Source organism: Paroedura picta, chromosome 2 (genome assembly GCF_049243985.1).
Source record: "Paroedura picta isolate Pp20150507F chromosome 2, Ppicta_v3.0, whole genome shotgun sequence".
Classification (NCBI taxonomy): Eukaryota; Metazoa; Chordata; class Lepidosauria; order Squamata; family Gekkonidae; genus Paroedura; species Paroedura picta.
The window spans coordinates 34,314,811-34,328,184 of NC_135370.1; the positions used below are offsets into that span (position 1 = coordinate 34,314,811).

Below are 13,374 nucleotides of genomic sequence, written 5' to 3' on the forward strand. Positions count from 1 at the left end.
TTTTAGCCACCGTGGATGTGGAATCCCTGTATACCAACATCCCCGCACTAAATGGATTACAAGCCATTAGGAATACAATTTCTAACAACACCATAGCTGAGAGCCAGCAAACCGTGTCAATTTCTTCTCACCCACAACCTCTTCAGATTTGGTGATGATTTGTTCCTTCAGATCAGTGGTACAGCCATGGCCACCCGCATAGCGCCTCCATACACGAACATCTTCATGGCAGACCTGGGGCAACGCTTCCTGAAGGATCAACCGCTCACACCTCTCGTATACCTGCGATTCATTGCTGATATTTTTATCGTCTGGACACATGGTCAAGAAGCCCACTTGGCATTCAATAACTTTCACCCCACTAATAACATGACAATGAGTCAATCTACGCAAGAAATCCACTTTCTGGACACTACTATAAACATAAACAATGCATGCCTAGAGACCACCTTGTGCCGAAAGCGTACAGACGGACAGACGTACCTGCATGCCTCTAGCTACCATCCTAAACATACCAAAGAATCCATTGTATAGAGCCAGGCCCTACGTTATAACCGCATCTGCTCCAATCCCACAGATAGAGATTCCCACCCGAATGATGAACAACAAACCACTTGTGTGTGCCACAGTTTACTAATTTATCATAATTCATTTTTGCTATATATTCCCACTGTCATGTAGGGAATTCTTAGTGCCATTCCGCAGGACTTTAATGTAGCAGAAGGCTTGCAAATTGTAAACGCTACTAATTTGCAGTTCCGCAAGACGTCGCACGCTATCTGCCACAGTCCTGTAACAGTCCAGCAAAAAGCGATTCCTTGTAGCGCTTAAAGGGAAATCGGGAAAAGTGTATTCACCCTCCGAAAAGCGCTACACTCTTGCAAACAATATGCAACACTACCGAAAAAGACCTGTGCGTTCCCATTGTTGCGGTTCCAACAAAGTCCCTCCCCCCTGGCTCTCTCCTCCGAACTTCCAGCGAAGCGATCGACATTTTTTTTTTCTCGGAGCGAGCAGAAAGCAACGAACCAGCGAGCCTTCATTCACTCAGCGAGGCTTCTCCGGCTACAGTCCCTCCACAGAAGTGCTTTAAAACTCCCCTAAGTCCCCAAGCACAACACAGCCCCGTTTGCAAGTTCCCTTCATTTTCGTCCGAAAATAGGGCCCATGCGGGGGGGGGGGATTTTTCTTTTCACTCGGGGGAGCGTGGTAACGATGAAACGCCAGCTCACATGCCAGCTGCCAGCTAGATGGGTCTCTCCGTTGCAACGAATTAAGGCATATTAGTTGCAACGTGTTTTTTTTTTTTTTAACTTTTCCTAAAGGAAAAGGGGCTTTCCCGGAGCATGATTACTACCGCCCATTGGCTATTCGTTTGAGTGACCGCCAGGGGCGGGACAAAGCAGAGAAAAAATCGCTTCCCGTCTAGCGATTTTTGCGAGACTGGAAACCTGTGGGAAACGAATGAAACGATGCTGGATTCCACTAAAAAAGCAGGTATGCGTAACGCCGAGGTTGCACTTTTAAAAATAGCGTTTCGGCTTTGTGGGACCAATTGGCAACATTGGTCCTTGTGCGGAAACACCCATAGTCTGAGGAAGATATCTTGCACTCGAAAGCTCACGCCTTGAATAAATCTTTGCAGGTCTTAAAGGTGCTACTGGACTCTGATTTTATTGTACATGGGCATCTGTGTCCCCAGGAAACAACAAACACCCAGGTCTGCTCCCTCCCGGAACCCTGAAGTGCTCCCTCACTGGGCTTTAAAGGAGAGAAGGAACGAAAGAGAAGCAAAGGAAAGCTCTCAAGTGTACGATTTCTGTCTTCCTCTTTCGTCCTTTCCCGCCAAGCCGGGTTGAGCCCCCTTGACCTGCGGCCGCTGTGAGGAAGGAGAAAAGGAAGGGGCCGGGGGACCGCCACAGCGACTCCAGCCGGGCAAAAAGCCTACAGCACCCGGTATTCCCAGGCGGTCTCCCATCCAAGTACTAACCAGGCCCGACCCTGCTTAGCTTCCGAGATCAGACGAGATCGGGCGTGTTCAGGGTGGTATGGCCGTAGGCCCTGGGACTGCTTCCTCTGCCTCTTTTCTGCAGGCGGCCTTATTTCCTCCCCCTCACCCAAGAAAAACCACGTGTCTCGGCCTCGGAATAGTGGGCCGGCGTCTTTTCCCACCGGACGCCCAGCCCTAACAACACGGGCAGCTCTGTCCCCGGAAAACACCAAGTACCCTGGCCTACTCCCTCACGGACTCCAGAAGGACTCCCTCACTGGGCTTTAAAGGACAGAAGGAACGAAAGAGAAGCAAAGTAAAGATCTCATGTGTAAGATTTCCGTTTTCCTTTTCCCTCCTGTCCCCCCAAGCTGCCTTCAGCTCTCTTGAGCTGCGGCTGCTGTGAGGAAGGGGAAAAGGAAGGGGTCCGGGGACTGCCACAGCAAAAAGCCTACAGCACCCGGTATTCCCAGGCGGTCTCCCATCCAAGTACTAACCAGGCCCGACCCTGCTTAGCTTCCGAGATCAGACGAGATCGGGCGTGTTCAGGGTGGTATGGCCGTAGGCCCTGGGACTGCTTCCTCTGCCTCTTTTCTGCAGGCGGCCTTATTTCCTACCCACCCCCGTAAGGTCGACATGTCTTGGCCTTGGAGTGGTGCGCCGGCATCTTTTCCCACCCGATGCCCAATCCTAAGTACACCAGGACAGCCAATTGTCTCAGGCATAAACACTATCGCCGCGGGGGGTTCTGAGTACATGGATACTCTTCTAACATCAGTATATCAGTATATGGAGACTGTTCTAACATCTATGACATCAAGGCTTCTAGTTATGTTCGAGATACCACAGGCTTTCTGAGGAAAATACAATCTTTGAACAACCTTCCAGTGAATACCATTTTAGCCACCGTGGATGTGGAATCCCTGTATACCAACATCCCCGCACTAAATGGATTACAAGCCATTAGGAATACAATTTCTAACAACACCATAGCTGAGAGCCAGCAAACCGTGTCAATTTCTTCTCACCCACAACCTCTTCAGATTTGGTGATGATTTGTTCCTTCAGATCAGTGGTACAGCCATGGCCACCCGCATAGCGCCTCCATACACGAACATCTTCATGGCAGACCTGGGGCAACGCTTCCTGAAGGATCAACCGCTCACACCTCTCGTATACCTGCGATTCATTGCTGATATTTTTATCGTCTGGACACATGGTCAAGAAGCCCACTTGGCATTCAATAACTTTCACCCCACTAATAACATGACAATGAGTCAATCTACGCAAGAAATCCACTTTCTGGACACTACTATAAACATAAACAATGCATGCCTAGAGACCACCTTGTGCCGAAAGCGTACAGACGGACAGACGTACCTGCATGCCTCTAGCTACCATCCTAAACATACCAAAGAATCCATTGTATAGAACCAGGCCCTACGTTATAACCGCATCTGCTCCAATCCCACAGATAGAGATTCCCACCCGAATGATGAACAACAAACCACTTGTGTGTGCCACAGTTTACTAATTTATCATAATTCATTTTTGCTATATATTCCCACTGTCATGTAGGGAATTCTTAGTGCCATTCCGCAGGACTTTAATGTAGCAGAAGGCTTGCAAATTGTAAACGCTACTAATTTGCAGTTCCGCAAGACGTCGCACGCTATCTGCCACAGTCCTGTAACAGTCCAGCAAAAAGCGATTCCTTGTAGCGCTTAAAGGGAAATCGGGAAAAGTGTATTCACCCTCCGAAAAGCGCTACACTCTTGCAAACAATATGCAACACTACCGAAAAAGACCTGTGCGTTCCCATTGTTGCGGTTCCAACAAAGTCCCTCCCCCCTGGCTCTCTCCTCCGAACTTCCAGCGAAGCGATCGACATTTTTTTTTTCTCGGAGCGAGCAGAAAGCAACGAACCAGCGAGCCTTCATTCACTCAGCGAGGCTTCTCCGGCTACAGTCCCTCCACAGAAGTGCTTTAAAACTCCCCTAAGTCCCCAAGCACAACACAGCCCCGTTTGCAAGTTCCCTTCATTTTCGTCCGAAAATAGGGCCCATGCGGGGGGGGGGGATTTTTCTTTTCACTCGGGGGAGCGTGGTAACGATGAAACGCCAGCTCACATGCCAGCTGCCAGCTAGATGGGTCTCTCCGTTGCAACGAATTAAGGCATATTAGTTGCAACGTGTTTTTTTTTTTTTAACTTTTCCTAAAGGAAAAGGGGCTTTCCCGGAGCATGATTACTACCGCCCATTGGCTATTCGTTTGAGTGACCGCCAGGGGCGGGACAAAGCAGAGAAAAAATCGCTTCCCGTCTAGCGATTTTTGCGAGACTGGAAACCTGTGGGAAACGAATGAAACGATGCTGGATTCCACTAAAAAAGCAGGTATGCGTAACGCCGAGATTGCACTTTTAAAAATAGCGTTTCGGCTTTGTGGGACCAATTGGCAACATTGGTCCTTGTGCGGAAACACCCATAGTCTGAGGAAGATATCTTGCACTCGAAAGCTCACGCCTTGAATAAATCTTTGCAGGTCTTAAAGGTGCTACTGGACTCTGATTTTATTGTACATGGGCATCTGTGTCCCCAGGAAACAACAAACACCCAGGTCTGCTCCCTCCCGGAACCCTGAAGTGCTCCCTCACTGGGCTTTAAAGGAGAGAAGGAACGAAAGAGAAGCAAAGGAAAGCTCTCAAGTGTACGATTTCTGTCTTCCTCTTTCGTCCTTTCCCGCCAAGCCGGGTTGAGCCCCCTTGACCTGCGGCCGCTGTGAGGAAGGAGAAAAGGAAGGGGCCGGGGGACCGCCACAGCGACTCCAGCCGGGCAAAAAGCCTACAGCACCCGGTATTCCCAGGCGGTCTCCCATCCAAGTACTAACCAGGCCCGACCCTGCTTAGCTTCCGAGATCAGACGAGATCGGGCGTGTTCAGGGTGGTATGGCCGTAGGCCCTGGGACTGCTTCCTCTGCCTCTTTTCTGCAGGCGGCCTTATTTCCTCCCCCTCACCCAAGAAAAACCACGTGTCTCGGCCTCGGAATAGTGGGCCGGCGTCTTTTCCCACCGGACGCCCAGCCCTAACAACACGGGCAGCTCTGTCCCCGGAAAACACCAAGTACCCTGGCCTACTCCCTCACGGACTCCAGAAGGACTCCCTCACTGGGCTTTAAAGGACAGAAGGAACGAAAGAGAAGCAAAGTAAAGATCTCATGTGTAAGATTTCCGTTTTCCTTTTCCCTCCTGTCCCCCCAAGCTGCCTTCAGCTCTCTTGAGCTGCGGCTGCTGTGAGGAAGGGGAAAAGGAAGGGGTCCGGGGACTGCCACAGCAAAAAGCCTACAGCACCCGGTATTCCCAGGCGGTCTCCCATCCAAGTACTAACCAGGCCCGACCCTGCTTAGCTTCCGAGATCAGACGAGATCGGGCGTGTTCAGGGTGGTATGGCCGTAGGCCCTGGGACTGCTTCCTCTGCCTCTTTTCTGCAGGCGGCCTTATTTCCTACCCACCCCCGTAAGGTCGACATGTCTTGGCCTTGGAGTGGTGCGCCGGCATCTTTTCCCACCCGATGCCCAATCCTAAGTACACCAGGACAGCCAATTGTCTCAGGCATAAACACTATCGCCGCGGGGGGTTCTGAGTACATGGATACTCTTCTAACATCAGTATATCAGTATATGGAGACTGTTCTAACATCTATGACATCAAGGCTTCTAGTTATGTTCGAGATACCACAGGCTTTCTGAGGAAAATACAATCTTTGAACAACCTTCCAGTGAATACCATTTTAGCCACCGTGGATGTGGAATCCCTGTATACCAACATCCCCGCACTAAATGGATTACAAGCCATTAGGAATACAATTTCTAACAACACCATAGCTGAGAGCCAGCAAACCGTGTCAATTTCTTCTCACCCACAACCTCTTCAGATTTGGTGATGATTTGTTCCTTCAGATCAGTGGTACAGCCATGGCCACCCGCATAGCGCCTCCATACACGAACATCTTCATGGCAGACCTGGGGCAACGCTTCCTGAAGGATCAACCGCTCACACCTCTCGTATACCTGCGATTCATTGCTGATATTTTTATCGTCTGGACACATGGTCAAGAAGCCCACTTGGCATTCAATAACTTTCACCCCACTAATAACATGACAATGAGTCAATCTACGCAAGAAATCCACTTTCTGGACACTACTATAAACATAAACAATGCATGCCTAGAGACCACCTTGTGCCGAAAGCGTACAGACGGACAGACGTACCTGCATGCCTCTAGCTACCATCCTAAACATACCAAAGAATCCATTGTATAGAACCAGGCCCTACGTTATAACCGCATCTGCTCCAATCCCACAGATAGAGATTCCCACCCGAATGATGAACAACAAACCACTTGTGTGTGCCACAGTTTACTAATTTATCATAATTCATTTTTGCTATATATTCCCACTGTCATGTAGGGAATTCTTAGTGCCATTCCGCAGGACTTTAATGTAGCAGAAGGCTTGCAAATTGTAAACGCTACTAATTTGCAGTTCCGCAAGACGTCGCACGCTATCTGCCACAGTCCTGTAACAGTCCAGCAAAAAGCGATTCCTTGTAGCGCTTAAAGGGAAATCGGGAAAAGTGTATTCACCCTCCGAAAAGCGCTACACTCTTGCAAACAATATGCAACACTACCGAAAAAGACCTGTGCGTTCCCATTGTTGCGGTTCCAACAAAGTCCCTCCCCCCTGGCTCACTCCTCCGAACTTCTAGCGAAGCGATCGACATTTTTTTTTTCTCGGAGCGAGCAGAAAGCAACGAACCAGCGAGCCTTCATTCACTCAGCGAGGCTTCTCCGGCTACAGTCCCTCCACAGAAGTGCTTTAAAACTCCCCTAAGTCCCCAAGCACAACACAGCCCCGTTTGCAAGTTCCCTTCATTTTCGTCCGAAAATAGGGCCCATGCGGGGGGGGGGGATTTTTCTTTTCACTCGGGGGAGCGTGGTAACGATGAAACGCCAGCTCACATGCCAGCTGCCAGCTAGATGGGTCTCTCCGTTGCAACGAATTAAGGCATATTAGTTGCAACGTGTTTTTTTTTTTTTAACTTTTCCTAAAGGAAAAGGGGCTTTCCCGGAGCATGATTACTACCGCCCATTGGCTATTCGTTTGAGTGACCGCCAGGGGCGGGACAAAGCAGAGAAAAAATCGCTTCCCGTCTAGCGATTTTTGCGAGACTGGAAACCTGTGGGAAACGAATGAAACGATGCTGGATTCCACTAAAAAAGCAGGTATGCGTAACGCCGAGATTGCACTTTTAAAAATAGCGTTTCGGCTTTGTGGGACCAATTGGCAACATTGGTCCTTGTGCGGAAACACCCATAGTCTGAGGAAGATATCTTGCACTCGAAAGCTCACGCCTTGAATAAATCTTTGCAGGTCTTAAAGGTGCTACTGGACTCTGATTTTATTGTACATGGGCATCTGTGTCCCCAGGAAACAACAAACACCCAGGTCTGCTCCCTCCCGGAACCCTGAAGTGCTCCCTCACTGGGCTTTAAAGGAGAGAAGGAACGAAAGAGAAGCAAAGGAAAGCTCTCAAGTGTACGATTTCTGTCTTCCTCTTTCGTCCTTTCCCGCCAAGCCGGGTTGAGCCCCCTTGACCTGCGGCCGCTGTGAGGAAGGAGAAAAGGAAGGGGCCGGGGGACCGCCACAGCGACTCCAGCCGGGCAAAAAGCCTACAGCACCCGGTATTCCCAGGCGGTCTCCCATCCAAGTACTAACCAGGCCCGACCCTGCTTAGCTTCCAAGATCAGACGAGATCGGGCGTGTTCAGGGTGGTATGGCCGTAGGCCCTGGGACTGCTTCCTCTGCCTCTTTTCTGCAGGCGGCCTTATTTCCTCCCCCTCACCCAAGAAAAACCACGTGTCTCGGCCTCGGAATCGTGGGCCGGCGTCTTTTCCCACCGGACGCCCAGCCCTAACAACACGGGCAGCTCTGTCCCCGGAAAACACCAAGTACCCTGGCCTACTCCCTCACGGACTCCAGAAGGACTCCCTCACTGGGCTTTAAAGGACAGAAGGAACGAAAGAGAAGCAAAGTAAAGATCTCATGTGTAAGATTTCCGTTTTCCTTTTCCCTCCTGTCCCCCCAAGCTGCCTTCAGCTCTCTTGAGCTGCGGCTGCTGTGAGGAAGGGGAAAAGGAAGGGGTCCGGGGACTGCCACAGCAAAAAGCCTACAGCACCCGGTATTCCCAGGCGGTCTCCCATCCAAGTACTAACCAGGCCCGACCCTGCTTAGCTTCCGAGATCAGACGAGATCGGGCGTGTTCAGGGTGGTATGGCCGTAGGCCCTGGGACTGCTTCCTCTGCCTCTTTTCTGCAGGCGGCCTTATTTCCTACCCACCCCCGTAAGGTCGACATGTCTTGGCCTTGGAGTGGTGCGCCGGCATCTTTTCCCACCCGATGCCCAATCCTAAGTACACCAGGACAGCCAATTGTCTCAGGCATAAACACTATCGCCGCGGGGGGTTCTGAGTACATGGATACTCTTCTAACATCAGTATATCAGTATATGGAGACTGTTCTAACATCTATGACATCAAGGCTTCTAGTTATGTTCGAGATACCACAGGCTTTCTGAGGAAAATACAATCTTTGAACAACCTTCCAGTGAATACCATTTTAGCCACCGTGGATGTGGAATCCCTGTATACCAACATCCCCGCACTAAATGGATTACAAGCCATTAGGAATACAATTTCTAACAACACCATAGCTGAGAGCCAGCAAACCGTGTCAATTTCTTCTCACCCACAACCTCTTCAGATTTGGTGATGATTTGTTCCTTCAGATCAGTGGTACAGCCATGGCCACCCGCATAGCGCCTCCATACACGAACATCTTCATGGCAGACCTGGGGCAACGCTTCCTGAAGGATCAACCGCTCACACCTCTCGTATACCTGCGATTCATTGCTGATATTTTTATCGTCTGGACACATGGTCAAGAAGCCCACTTGGCATTCAATAACTTTCACCCCACTAATAACATGACAATGAGTCAATCTACGCAAGAAATCCACTTTCTGGACACTACTATAAACATAAACAATGCATGCCTAGAGACCACCTTGTGCCGAAAGCGTACAGACGGACAGACGTACCTGCATGCCTCTAGCTACCATCCTAAACATACCAAAGAATCCATTGTATAGAGCCAGGTCCTACGTTATAACCGCATCTGCTCCAATCCCACAGATAGAGATTCCCACCCGAATGATGAACAACAAACCACTTGTGTGTGCCACAGTTTACTAATTTATCATAATTCATTTTTGCTATATATTCCCACTGTCATGTAGGGAATTCTTAGTGCCATTCCGCAGGACTTTAATGTAGCAGAAGGCTTGCAAATTGTAAACGCTACTAATTTGCAGTTCCGCAAGACGTCGCACGCTATCTGCCACAGTCCTGTAACAGTCCAGCAAAAAGCGATTCCTTGTAGCGCTTAAAGGGAAATCGGGAAAAGTGTATTCACCCTCCGAAAAGCGCTACACTCTTGCAAACAATATGCAACACTACCGAAAAAGACCTGTGCGTTCCCATTGTTGCGGTTCCAACAAAGTCCCTCCCCCCTGGCTCTCTCCTCCGAACTTCCAGCGAAGCGATCGACATTTTTTTTTTCTCGGAGCGAGCAGAAAGCAACGAACCAGCGAGCCTTCATTCACTCAGCGAGGCTTCTCCGGCTACAGTCCCTCCACAGAAGTGCTTTAAAACTCCCCTAAGTCCCCAAGCACAACACAGCCCCGTTTGCAAGTTCCCTTCATTTTCGTCCGAAAATAGGGCCCATGCGGGGGGGGGGATTTTTCTTTTCACTCGGGGGAGCGTGGTAACGATGAAACGCCAGCTCACATGCCAGCTGCCAGCTAGATGGGTCTCTCCGTTGCAACGAATTAAGGCATATTAGTTGCAACGTGTTTTTTTTTTTTTTAACTTTTCCTAAAGGAAAAGGGGCTTTCCCGGAGCATGATTACTACCGCCCATTGGCTATTCGTTTGAGTGACCGCCAGGGGCGGGACAAAGCAGAGAAAAAATCGCTTCCCGTCTAGCGATTTTTGCGAGACTGGAAACCTGTGGGAAACGAATGAAACGATGCTGGATTCCACTAAAAAAGCAGGTATGCGTAACGCCGAGGTTGCACTTTTAAAAATAGCGTTTCGGCTTTGTGGGACCAATTGGCAACATTGGTCCTTGTGCGGAAACACCCATAGTCTGAGGAAGATATCTTGCACTCGAAAGCTCACGCCTTGAATAAATCTTTGCAGGTCTTAAAGGTGCTACTGGACTCTGATTTTATTGTACATGGGCATCTGTGTCCCCAGGAAACAACAAACACCCAGGTCTGCTCCCTCCCGGAACCCTGAAGTGCTCCCTCACTGGGCTTTAAAGGAGAGAAGGAACGAAAGAGAAGCAAAGGAAAGCTCTCAAGTGTACGATTTCTGTCTTCCTCTTTCGTCCTTTCCCGCCAAGCCGGGTTGAGCCCCCTTGACCTGCGGCCGCTGTGAGGAAGGAGAAAAGGAAGGGGCCGGGGGACCGCCACAGCGACTCCAGCCGGGCAAAAAGCCTACAGCACCCGGTATTCCCAGGCGGTCTCCCATCCAAGTACTAACCAGGCCCGACCCTGCTTAGCTTCCGAGATCAGACGAGATCGGGCGTGTTCAGGGTGGTATGGCCGTAGGCCCTGGGACTGCTTCCTCTGCCTCTTTTCTGCAGGCGGCCTTATTTCCTCCCCCTCACCCAAGAAAAACCACGTGTCTCGGCCTCGGAATAGTGGGCCGGCGTCTTTTCCCACCGGACGCCCAGCCCTAACAACACGGGCAGCTCTGTCCCCGGAAAACACCAAGTACCCTGGCCTACTCCCTCACGGACTCCAGAAGGACTCCCTCACTGGGCTTTAAAGGACAGAAGGAACGAAAGAGAAGCAAAGTAAAGATCTCATGTGTAAGATTTCCGTTTTCCTTTTCCCTCCTGTCCCCCCAAGCTGCCTTCAGCTCTCTTGAGCTGCGGCTGCTGTGAGGAAGGGGAAAAGGAAGGGGTCCGGGGACTGCCACAGCAAAAAGCCTACAGCACCCGGTATTCCCAGGCGGTCTCCCATCCAAGTACTAACCAGGCCCGACCCTGCTTAGCTTCCGAGATCAGACGAGATCGGGCGTGTTCAGGGTGATATGGCCGTAGGCCCTGGGACTGCTTCCTCTGCCTCTTTTCTGCAGGCGGCCTTATTTCCTACCCACCCCCGTAAGGTCGACATGTCTTGGCCTTGGAGTGGTGCGCCGGCATCTTTTCCCACCCGATGCCCAATCCTAAGTACACCAGGACAGCCAATTGTCTCAGGCATAAACACTATCGCCGCGGGGGGTTCTGAGTACATGGATACTCTTCTAACATCAGTATATCAGTATATGGAGACTGTTCTAACATCTATGACATCAAGGCTTCTAGTTATGTTCGAGATACCACAGGCTTTCTGAGGAAAATACAATCTTTGAACAACCTTCCAGTGAATACCATTTTAGCCACCGTGGATGTGGAATCCCTGTATACCAACATCCCCGCACTAAATGGATTACAAGCCATTAGGAATACAATTTCTAACAACACCATAGCTGAGAGCCAGCAAACCGTGTCAATTTCTTCTCACCCACAACCTCTTCAGATTTGGTGATGATTTGTTCCTTCAGATCAGTGGTACAGCCATGGCCACCCGCATAGCGCCTCCATACACGAACATCTTCATGGCAGACCTGGGGCAACGCTTCCTGAAGGATCAACCGCTCACACCTCTCGTATACCTGCGATTCATTGCTGATATTTTTATCGTCTGGACACATGGTCAAGAAGCCCACTTGGCATTCAATAACTTTCACCCCACTAATAACATGACAATGAGTCAATCTACGCAAGAAATCCACTTTCTGGACACTACTATAAACATAAACAATGCATGCCTAGAGACCACCTTGTGCCGAAAGCGTACAGACGGACAGACGTACCTGCATGCCTCTAGCTACCATCCTAAACATACCAAAGAATCCATTGTATAGAACCAGGCCCTACGTTATAACCGCATCTGCTCCAATCCCACAGATAGAGATTCCCACCCGAATGATGAACAACAAACCACTTGTGTGTGCCACAGTTTACTAATTTATCATAATTCATTTTTGCTATATATTCCCACTGTCATGTAGGGAATTCTTAGTGCCATTCCGCAGGACTTTAATGTAGCAGAAGGCTTGCAAATTGTAAACGCTACTAATTTGCAGTTCCGCAAGACGTCGCACGCTATCTGCCACAGTCCTGTAACAGTCCAGCAAAAAGCGATTCCTTGTAGCGCTTAAAGGGAAATCGGGAAAAGTGTATTCACCCTCCGAAAAGCGCTACACTCTTGCAAACAATATGCAACACTACCGAAAAAGACCTGTGCGTTCCCATTGTTGCGGTTCCAACAAAGTTCCTCCCCCCTGGCTCTCTCCTCCGAACTTCCAGCGAAGCGATCGACATTCTTTTTTTTCTCGGAGCGAGCAGAAAGCAACGAACCAGCGAGCCTTCATTCACTCAGCGAGGCTTCTCCGGCTACAGTCCCTCCGCAGAAGTGCTTTAAAACTCCCCTAAGTCCCCAAGCACAACACAGCCCCGTTTGCAAGTTCCCTTCATTTTCGTCCGAAAATAGGGCCCATGCGGGGGGGGGATTTTTCTTTTCACTCGGGGGAGCGTGGTAACGATGAAACGCCAGCTCACATGCCAGCTGCCAGCTAGATGGGTCTCTCCGTTGCAACGAATTAAGGCATTTTAGTTGCAACGTGTTTTTTTTTTTTTTAACTTTTCCTAAAGGAAAAGGGGCTTTCCCGGAGCATGATTACTACCGCCCATTGGCTATTCGTTTGAGTGACCGCCAGGGGCGGGACAAAGCAGAGAAAAAATCGCTTCCCGTCTAGCGATTTTTGCGAGACTGGAAACCTGTGGGAAACGAATGAAACGATGCTGGATTCCACTAAAAAAGCAGGTATGCGTAACGCCGAGATTGCACTTTTAAAAATAGCGTTTCGGCTTTGTGGGACCAATTGGCAACATTGGTCCTTGTGCGGAAACACCCATAGTCTGAGGAAGATATCTTGCACTCGAAAGCTCACGCCTTGAATAAATCTTTGCAGGTCTTAAAGGTGCTACTGGACTCTGATTTTATTGTACATGGGCATCTGTGTCCCCAGGAAACAACAAACACCCAGGTCTGCTCCCTCCCGGAACCCTGAAGTGCTCCCTCACTGGGCTTTAAAGGAGAGAAGGAACGAAAGAGAAGCAAAGGAAAGCTCTCAGGTGTACGATTTCTGTCTTCCTC

General features: G+C 49.8%; 8 non-coding genes across 8 annotated transcripts; all 8 read right to left on the minus strand.

Moving 5' to 3' along the window:
- Positions 1-1,941: 1,941 nt before the first annotated feature.
- On the minus strand, positions 1,942-2,060 carry LOC143830987 (5S ribosomal RNA). Its single transcript, XR_013228635.1, has one exon. It is a non-coding gene; the product is annotated as a 5S ribosomal RNA (ribosomal RNA).
- A 378-nt stretch (positions 2,061-2,438) lies between these two features.
- On the minus strand, positions 2,439-2,557 carry LOC143830988 (5S ribosomal RNA). Its single transcript, XR_013228636.1, has one exon. It is a non-coding gene; the product is annotated as a 5S ribosomal RNA (ribosomal RNA).
- Positions 2,558-4,827: 2,270 nt separating this feature from the next.
- Positions 4,828-4,946, minus strand: LOC143830989 (5S ribosomal RNA). Its single transcript, XR_013228637.1, has one exon. It is a non-coding gene; the product is annotated as a 5S ribosomal RNA (ribosomal RNA).
- A 378-nt stretch (positions 4,947-5,324) lies between these two features.
- On the minus strand, positions 5,325-5,443 carry LOC143830990 (5S ribosomal RNA). Its single transcript, XR_013228638.1, has one exon. It is a non-coding gene; the product is annotated as a 5S ribosomal RNA (ribosomal RNA).
- Positions 5,444-7,713: 2,270 nt separating this feature from the next.
- Positions 7,714-7,832, minus strand: LOC143831009 (5S ribosomal RNA). The gene has a single exon (XR_013228658.1). It is a non-coding gene; the product is annotated as a 5S ribosomal RNA (ribosomal RNA).
- A 378-nt stretch (positions 7,833-8,210) lies between these two features.
- Positions 8,211-8,329, minus strand: LOC143830991 (5S ribosomal RNA). The gene has a single exon (XR_013228639.1). It is a non-coding gene; the product is annotated as a 5S ribosomal RNA (ribosomal RNA).
- A 2,270-nt stretch (positions 8,330-10,599) lies between these two features.
- On the minus strand, positions 10,600-10,718 carry LOC143830992 (5S ribosomal RNA). Its single transcript, XR_013228640.1, has one exon. It is a non-coding gene; the product is annotated as a 5S ribosomal RNA (ribosomal RNA).
- Positions 10,719-11,096: 378 nt separating this feature from the next.
- Positions 11,097-11,215, minus strand: LOC143831008 (5S ribosomal RNA). Its single transcript, XR_013228657.1, has one exon. It is a non-coding gene; the product is annotated as a 5S ribosomal RNA (ribosomal RNA).
- Positions 11,216-13,374: the final 2,159 nt, after the last annotated feature.